General features: G+C 39.1%; 1 pseudogene; it reads right to left on the reverse strand.

Moving 5' to 3' along the window:
• Positions 1-6,858: 6,858 nt before the first annotated feature.
• On the reverse strand, positions 6,859-9,202 carry LOC130851912 (ATP synthase subunit alpha, mitochondrial-like; annotated as a pseudogene).
• Positions 9,203-9,511: the final 309 nt, after the last annotated feature.

Here is a 9,511-nt window from a genome sequence, read left to right on the forward strand (position 1 = left end):
TGGATATTATCTATTGGATAAAAAACCATTTCTGACCCTTAAGTATATCTTCATCTGTATTTTGTTTACTTTCTTGAATATCTCCTAAGTATCTCTAAACTCTCCATCTTATTAATTACACAAATATATAAAAATTAATTAGTATAAGGTTATTTTACCTTCATTCCTTTGAAGGGAATAAAATACCCATCTTATTTTATCAAGCATCTGTTTCCTCATGTAGGGAATTTCATGTAGTTATATATTTACCCTTTACTGTATATATTTAGGAAACCTGAACCTTATTGCAGAAGAAGTCAGTATTGAACTTAACATAATTATTTGCACAATCTATAGATATCCATTTCACAAACTATTACCAAAAGTCTATGCTGTATAAGCATTATGCTAGGTGCTCAGGATACAGGAATACAAATGAACAAAACAAAAAAGTCAGTAGTGATAAGTATTACAAAGAAAAAGAAGCAGGTTAAGGGGACTAGAGAGTGAAGGGGATGAGGTGTTGTAAAGATCAGGTAGGTATCTCTGAAGGAGACAAGAGAGTGAGCCACAGTACACTGAGAAAGACAGCTCCAGGCAGACAGATGAGAAGTGCAAAGGTTGCGAGACAGAAGTGTACTCTGCTTGTTCTGAGCAAACAGATCAGTGTGGTTGGAGTGGTGTGAGCAAGGAGAGGAACAGGGAATTCCCTGGTGGTCCAGTGGTTAGGACTTGGAGCTTTCACTGCTCAGGGGCCAGGTTCAATCCCTGCTCAGGGAACTAAGATCCCACAAGCCATGTGGCCAAAAAAGGACTCCCCCTAAAAAAGAGAGAGAGAAGAGAATAAAAGGTAGGAGATGAGGTCAGAGAGGAAGCAGCACCCAGATCATACTGGACCCACACATCCAATGGAAAGATGACGTGAGCCACATATACAGATCTTCTAGTTGCCACACTTTGAAAAGTAAAAAACAATTTTTTTTTTTTTGACCATACCATGTGGCCTGTGGAACCTTCCTCGACCAGGGACAGAAGCAGTGAAAGTGCCAGGGAAAGCCACTAGACCACCAGGGAAGTCCAAAATGAAATTAATTTTAATACTGTATTTTATTTGAAGCACCATATCCAAAATATGATTTCAATACATAATCAATAGAACAAAATATTAAGGAGGTACTTTACATTTTTTCTTTCTTACTAAGTTTTTAAAATCCAATGTGTATTTTATACTCACAGCATTATCTACATTCAGACTAGCACATTTTAGGAGTTCAGTAACCACATGTGGCTAGTGGCTGCCATACTGGTGCAGTTATAGACAACTGTAAAGCCTTTGAAGAGCTTGGTTTGTTTTACATATCAAATATATACAAAAATAAAAGAACAACATAATGCATTTAAAGTTGCCATCATCCAGTTTCAACAATTAGCAATACATGGCCATCTATACCTCCATCCACCTTCCCCAAACCTAGATTATTTTGAAGGAATATACTGCCAAGTAGAGAATACCTTGTAAAGAAGCATGGATGGAAACAGGAAATCTGTTATGAGGCTGTTACAATAATCCAGGTGCATTTACAGCAGCTTAGTTGGGGGGATGGCAGTGGAGATGGGGAGAAATGGAGGACTGATCAATCCTTAATATAGTTCAAAGGTAGAATCTGACAGGATATATTGGTAGATTGGTTACGGGATACGAGAGAAAAGAATGAGAGATGACTTCAAGGAATTAGGCCTGAGCAATGTGATAGAGTTGCCATTTACTGAAACAGGGGAGAGTGCCAGAGGAGCTACTGGATGGAAACTGAGAGTTCATCTTTGCACATGTTAAGTTTAGACATCCTACTAGACATTCAACGGCCAATAGTAAATTAAAAGTTGTATATCTAGATCTACGATTCAGGGAAGAAGTCCAGGCAGAGACAAAAATCAGCATGTGATCAGAAAACAGGTGGTATTATACTGAAGCCCACACGCATGGAGCCCGTGCTCAGCAACAGGAGAAGCCACGGCAATGAGGAGCCCGCACACCACAATGAAGAGTAGCCCCCACTCACCGCAACTAAAAAAGAAAGCCCGCGCACAGCAAAAAAGACCCAACACAGCCAATAAAATAATTAATTAATTTAAAAAAACGGGTGGTATTTAAAAACATGGGGCAAGATGCATTCACTAGGAAATAAATACAAATAGAGGAGAGGCCCTGGTACACCCCAAAGTTAAGAACAGGAAAAGGAGGAGGCACCAGAAAAGGAGACTTAATTGAAGCCCCAAGTGAGACAGAAAAAAATTAAAACACAAGAAAAAGTAGTGTCCCAGAAGAAAAGTAAAAAGAAGTATTTCAATACAGCAATATATATTACTATATATATATCAATATTCAATACAGCACAGAAAACCATACTCAATATCTTATAATAACCTATAATAGAAAAGAATCTAAAAAAGAAATTGACACAACATTGTAAATCAACTGTATTTCAATCAAAAATTTTAATAGAACTACTTCAAGAAGGAGGTAGTAAACAAAACACAAAACTAAAATTAAGAAAATAAAAACCAATGCCTAGAATTTGAAAACAAACTGAAACAAATGAACCTAATGGTATATCAGTCTGGTAACAAGATCACATAAAGAATCATTCTAATTGATCTTAGAACAAAATATTTTGACTATAGAGTTTTTAGTGCAATATATTCTTGGGACAAAAATATTAAAACAGCAAACAAATCTAAAAATACCTAATGTCATTTAGTAGTCTTATTGTTAATAGTAACAACTGTATTATTATTTTGAAATTAATGTATAAATTTTAACATAATATGACTAAGAAACTATGTTAAAGCAGCTAAGGACTAATGTTCAGCATAAAAATGTCAGTTAAAAAACCTTGTAATTTTAAATTGTGGTTGCAAATATCAGTATAAACTTGTAACTTTAAAAAAAAAAAAAGATACTTATTTTCTAACTCTGTCCACTGAAAGGCCAAGAAGCAATAATAATCAAGTAGCAACAAGAATTCACATTCTGGTCTCAAAACTCCATTCCACACTAAAAGCACTCAGGGTTTTTTCCAACAGTCAATTCCAGGAAATGTACCAACTGAGCTTGGGATATCACGTTGTGATAGAAAGCAAGGAAGCTATCAAAAGCTAACATTGCCATATTAAATGAATACAAAAATCAAAAAGAAAAATCAAGATATTCCCCCTTGTGCCCAAAACAGAATACTGTATCAAACAACTGCAATTTATAGAAATACACTGAATGTGTAAAGTCATGAGTTCATAGTGATAGTCAGAAAAGGAAAAAGACAGAGAGAGGGATTATTTGGATATCATGGAGGTTGCTAGGTAACCAACACATTACTCTGAATTGGATAATTTAAAGAAAATAACTAAAGATCTTTCCTGTCTTTCTGTTATGGACAGTATTTCAGGGTAACCAAATAATCCTAAAGTTCTTCTATACAGAAGAATTCTAGCTAATAAAAGTAGAAGTAATAATCAAATAAGAAAATCTCCATCTTGCAACCCCTATTTCAAAAAGAATTAGACAATAGTTATCAATAGATATTAAAATCAATAGTTAAAAGACTGTTGGGGTATCCGATCAAGATAGCGGAGTAGGAGGATGTGCGCTCACTCCCTCTTGCAAGAACACCGGAATTACAACTAATTGCTGAACAATCATTGACAGGAAGACACTGGAACTCACCAAAAAAGAAATCCCACATCCAGTGACAAAGGAGAAGCCGCAATGAGATGGCAAGAGGGGCACAATCACGTTAAAATCAAATCCCATAAATGCTGGGTGGCTGACTCACAAACTGGAGAACAGTTATACTGCAGAAGTCCACCCACTAAAATGAGGGTTCTGAGCCCCACGTCAGGCTTCCCAACCTGGGAGTCCAGCAACGGGAGGAGGAATCCCCAGAGAATCAGACCCTGAAAGCCAGCGGGATTTGATTGCAGGACCTCCACAGGACTGGGAGAAACAGAGACTCCACTCTTGGAGGGCACACAAAAAAGTGTGCTCACCAGGACTCAGGGGGAAGGAGCAGTGACCCCATAGAAGACTGAACCAGACCTACCTGCTGGTGCTGGGGGTTGCCTGCGGAGCTGGGGGGTGGCTGTGGCTCACTGAGAAGACGGGGGCACTGTCACTGAGCCCTTCCAGAGTCTGCCATTAGCCCCACCAAAGAGCCTGTGGGCTCCAGTGCTAGGTGGCCTCAGGCCAAACGACCAACAGGGTGGGAACACAGCCCCACACACTGGCAGACAAGCAGATTAAAGTGTCACTGAGCTCTGCCCGCCAAATTGGATTAAAGTATTCCTGAGCTCCGCCCACCCAGCCCTACCCACCATCAGTCCCTCCCATCAGGAAGCATCCATGAGCCTCCTAGATAGCTTCCTCCACAAGAGGCCAGACAGCAGTATTAAGCAGTATCAGCAGTATTTCGTCTTGTGGAATTGAAAACAACAGCCACAGAAAGATAGAGAAAATGAAAAAGTGGAGGACTTTGTACCAGATGAAGAGACAGGATAAAACCCTAGAAAAACAACTAAATGAAGAGGAGATAGGCACCCTTACAGAAAAAGAATTCAGAATAATGATGGTGAAGATGATCCAGGACTTTGAAAAAAGATGGGATGCAAAGATCAAAAAGTTTACCAAAGACCTAGAAGAATTAAAGGGCAAACAAACAGAGATAGGCAACACAATAACTGAAATGAAAAATACACTAGGAGGAACCAATAGCAGGTTAACTGAGGCAGAAGGGCAAATAAGTGACCTGGAAGACAGAATGGTGATAATCACTGATGCAGAAAAGAATAAAGAAAAGAGAATGAAAAGAACTGAAGACAGCCTATGAGACCTCTGGGACAACATTAAACGCACCAACATTCGCATTATAGGAGTCCAAGAAGGAGATGAGAGAGAGAAAGGACTCGAGAAAACATTGGAAGAGATTAGAGTTGAAAACTTCCCTAACATGGGAAAGGAAATAGCTACCCAAGTCCAGGAAGTGCAGGGAGTCCCAGTCAGGATAAACCCAAGGAGAAACATGCCAAGACATATAGTAGTCAAACTGACAAAAATTAAAGACAGAGAAAAGTTATTAAAAGCAACAAGGGAAAAATGAAAACATACAAGGGAACTCCCATCAGGTTAACAGCTGATTTCTCAGCAGAAACTCTGCAAGCCAGAAGGGAGTGGCATGATATATTTAAAGTAATGAAAAGGAAGAACCTACAACCAAGAATACTCTACCCAGCAAGGATCTCATTCAGATTCGACAGAGAAATCAAAAGTTTTACAGACAAGCAACAGTGAAGAGAATTCAGCATCACCAAACCAGCCTCACAACAAATGCTAAAGGAACTTCTCTAAGCGGAAAACATAAGAGAAGAAAAGGACCTACAAAAACAAAAACAAAACAATTAAGAAAATGGTAATAGGAACATACATATTGATAATTACCTTGAATGTAAATGGACTAAATGCACCAACCAGAAGACACAGACTGGCTGAATGGATACAAAAATAAGACCCATATATATGCTGTCTCGAAGAGACCCACTTCAGACCTAGGGACACATACAGACTGAAAGTGAGGGGATGGAAAAAGATATTCCATGCAAATGGAAATCAAAAGAAAGCTGGAGTAGTGTTACTCATATCAGATAAAATAGACTTTAAAATAAAAAATGTTACAAGAGACAAGAAAGGACACTACATAAAGATTAAGGGATCAATCCAAGAAGAAGAGATGACAATTATAAATATATATGCACCCAATATAGGAGCACCTCAATACATAAGGCAAAGGCTAACAACTATGAAAGAGGAAATCGACAGTAACACAATAATAGTGGGGGACTTTAAACACCCCACTTACACCAATGGACAGATCAACCACACAGAAAATTAATAAGGAAACACAAGCTTTACATGACACAATAAATCAGCTTGATTTAACAGACATCTATAGGACATTACATCCAAAAACAGCAGATTACACATTCAAGTAGTGCACATGGAACATTCTCCAGGATAGATCACATTTTGGGTCATAAATCAAGTCTTGGTAAATTCAAGAAAATTGAAATCGTATCAGGCATCTTTTCTGACCACAACGCTATGAGATTAGAAATCAATTACCAGAAAAAAACTGTAAAAAACACAAACACATGGAGGCTGAACAATATGCTACTAAATAACCAAGAGATCACTGAAGAAATCAAATAGGAAATCAAAAATACCTAGAGACAAATGACAATGAAAACACAATGATCCGAAACCTATGGGATGCAGCAAACGCAGTTCTAAGAGGGAAGTTTATAGCAACACAATCCTACCTCAAGAAACAAGAAAAATCCCAAATAAACAATCTAACCTTACACCTAAAGAAACTAGAGAAAGAAAAGCAAACAAAACCCAAAGTTAGTAGAAAAACTGGGACACTTGTAGAGACATGGATGGACCTAGAGACTGTCATACAGAGTGAACTGAGTCAGAAAGAGAAAAACAAATATCATATATTAACACATATATGTGGCCTATAGAAAAATGGTACAAATCAACCAGTTTGCAAGGCAGAAATAGAGACACAGATGTAGAGAACAAACATATGGACACCAAGTGGGGAAAGCAGGGAGGGCTGGGGGGGAATGAACTGGGAGATTGGGACACCAAATTGTACACTCTAAATATATGCAGTTTATTGTATGTTAACTGTATCTCAATAAACGTTCTTAAAAAAAAAAAAAGATTGGACTAGGAAAAGAAAAAAAAAAAAGACTGGACTAGGAAAAGAGAAAAAAAAAAAAAGACTGGACTAGGAAAAAAAAAAAAAAGATTGTTGGGAAACTTCAGAATGAAGGAATCAGGCTGTCACCACCTAAATGAAGCATTACTAAAAATGTGAGACAATCTGACACTATGTGGTTCTCCAGGTGATGAAACAATATGAAGTCTAAAACATCACCTATAGCTAGTCTCATCAAAAACTTAAAACAGAATTTAATTAAGTCTTTAGATCTCACTTCTAGACAACGGGACTACTGACCCACTTTCTTCAAGAAGTAAATGGAACAAGGGAAGGGAAAAGGAGTACTCCTCCAGATGAAGAGAGATCTTAAGAGACCATAAGAACCAAATTCAAGATGTGGACCTTGGCTGGACTCTGATTTGAAAAAAATCACTGTAAAAAGGCATTTCTTGAGACAATTGGAGAAATGTCAATAGTTTGTATTAAAACTTCAGAAATGTTTTATTTCCTTTGTTAGATGTAAAAATAGATTTTCTTATGGTTACATAAGAAAAAAATTTTGTCTTTCAAAGCATAATGAAGTGGCTGGATAAAATAGCATGCCATCTAAGATTTGCCTTTTTTTAAAAATTAATTCATTTATTTATTTTTGGCTGTGTTGAGTCTTCGTTGCTGCGCCCAGACTTTCTCTAGTTGCGGCGAGTGGGGGCTACTCTTCGGTGCGGTGCACAGGCTTCTCAGTGCAGTGGCTTCTCTTGCTGCAGAGCAAAGGCTCTAGCAGGGCTTCAACAGTTGTGGCACATGGACTCAGTAGTTGTGGCTCATGGGCTTAGTTGCTCCACAGCATGTGGATCCTTCCGGACCAGGGATCGAACTCGTGTCCCCTGCATTGGCAGGCGGATTCTTAACTACTGTGCCACCAGGGAAGTCCCTAAGATTTGCTTTTAAATACTTCAGCAAAAACAAAAACAAAACACACACACAAAAATAGAAACAGCTCCCATTAGCAAGATACTCAGTTGCCTCAGCATGAGAGCCGTGAGTTCTTCAACAGCCATAGAATACAGTCCCTGCTTCAGCAACTCAGACACTCACCACGACTAAAGAGTTGTTGAGCAGAAGCTTGGAGGTCAGAACTGAACTGGGCAAACACAGCAACCTCACCTTAAGGAGCCAATTTTGACTTCATGATGCCTGCACCCGCTTCACAGACCTGGTGTGGGCAGCAGATCTAACACAGGACCCAGAAAAACCAATGCTAATGATAGGACAGATACCTTTGTAGAACAATTCTGTTTCCAAGAAGATCCTGTCCATCACTGATAGAAATGACATTTGTTGGAATGTAAGCAGACACATCACCAGCTTGTGTTTCTGTTAAAGAAGTCAAGGAGCCACCACCGAAAGCATCGTTCACTACGTCTGCTCTCTCCAGCAGACGCGGAGTGTGGGTAGAACACACATCATTAGGCTAGGCCTCACGAGTAGCAGGGTGGTCTGCAGATCAGCAGAGGAGCCTGTCCGGATAATTCACCAGGGATGATCAAAGCATGTGTGCCATTATCTCTTAACTACTCTCCCACAGAACAGCAAGAATAAGGAGTCAGGTACTGATGTAGGGCAGCCTCAGAAGCAGTAGCTGAAACCACACTGGTGTTCTTCATGGCATCCACAGCTGTGAGTGTCTTCACCAACTGGGCAACAGAGGATCTCTTTTGACCAATAGCAGTGTAAATAGAGTATAGCTTCTTCTTTCCATCAGACCCATCACTGAAATGTTTCTGGTTAATCGTTATGTCAATCACTGATGTTTTCGCAGTCTGTCAGTCACCAATAATCAGCCTGTGCTGACCACGACCAACTGGCAGCAAGCTATCCACAGCATTATTGCCAGGGTGCAGCGGTTCCCGCACGGAGACTGGAGAAATGATCCCAGGGGCTTTCAGGCCAACTCACCAATGTCGGATCCTTGCCATCAGTGACATTACCAAGGGCATCTACTATACAACCCAGTAGCTTCTCGCCAACCAAAACATGCACAGTGGCTCCTGTCCTCTTCACAATATCTCCTTCCTTAATTACTTTATCATTTCCAAACACAACAAAACCAACACTGTCAGGTCCCAAGTTGAGGCATACCCTTTAAGCCTGAAGAAAAACACTACCATTTTTTCTGGCTGAACATTCCTCAGCCCATGTACTCAACCAATACTATCACTGATACTTGAGACACACCCAGTTTCTTCACAGTCAACAGAGGTATTGGCTCCAAGATTACACTCTTCAAGAACACAGGACACCTCAGCAGTGCCAGTCTTCTGAAAACAAGTGTTAGAGGCATAGAGGTTCCTTGCGGCAATGAAGGATGATCCCAAAGCACTCTGAAGACCAGTCTGGCCTGCCAAGGGAGGGTGCAAGCTACAGCCCAAGTGCATAGAGAGCATCTTTGCAGCTCTCCTTGGGTGGTTCCTCTGCAGCTGCAACCTCTGGACTGACTCCCAAGCAAATATTAACCAAAAGAAATTATACTAGTATTTTGAGATACTATATAAGGATTATGAGATAATTATATTAGTATCAGACAAAATATATTTTTAAGAAAAAATCCTTATTATGGATACCATGAAGTCACAACATAAAGATAAAATAATTAAAGAATAATTCCCTAAACATAAAACAATTCTTATATAATTTTAAAAACTTTTTACTTTGTATTATGAAATTTTCAAACATATACAAAAGTCGAAAAAAAT

This window comes from Hippopotamus amphibius, chromosome 4, assembly GCF_030028045.1.
Source record: "Hippopotamus amphibius kiboko isolate mHipAmp2 chromosome 4, mHipAmp2.hap2, whole genome shotgun sequence".
Classification (NCBI taxonomy): Eukaryota; Metazoa; Chordata; class Mammalia; order Artiodactyla; family Hippopotamidae; genus Hippopotamus; species Hippopotamus amphibius.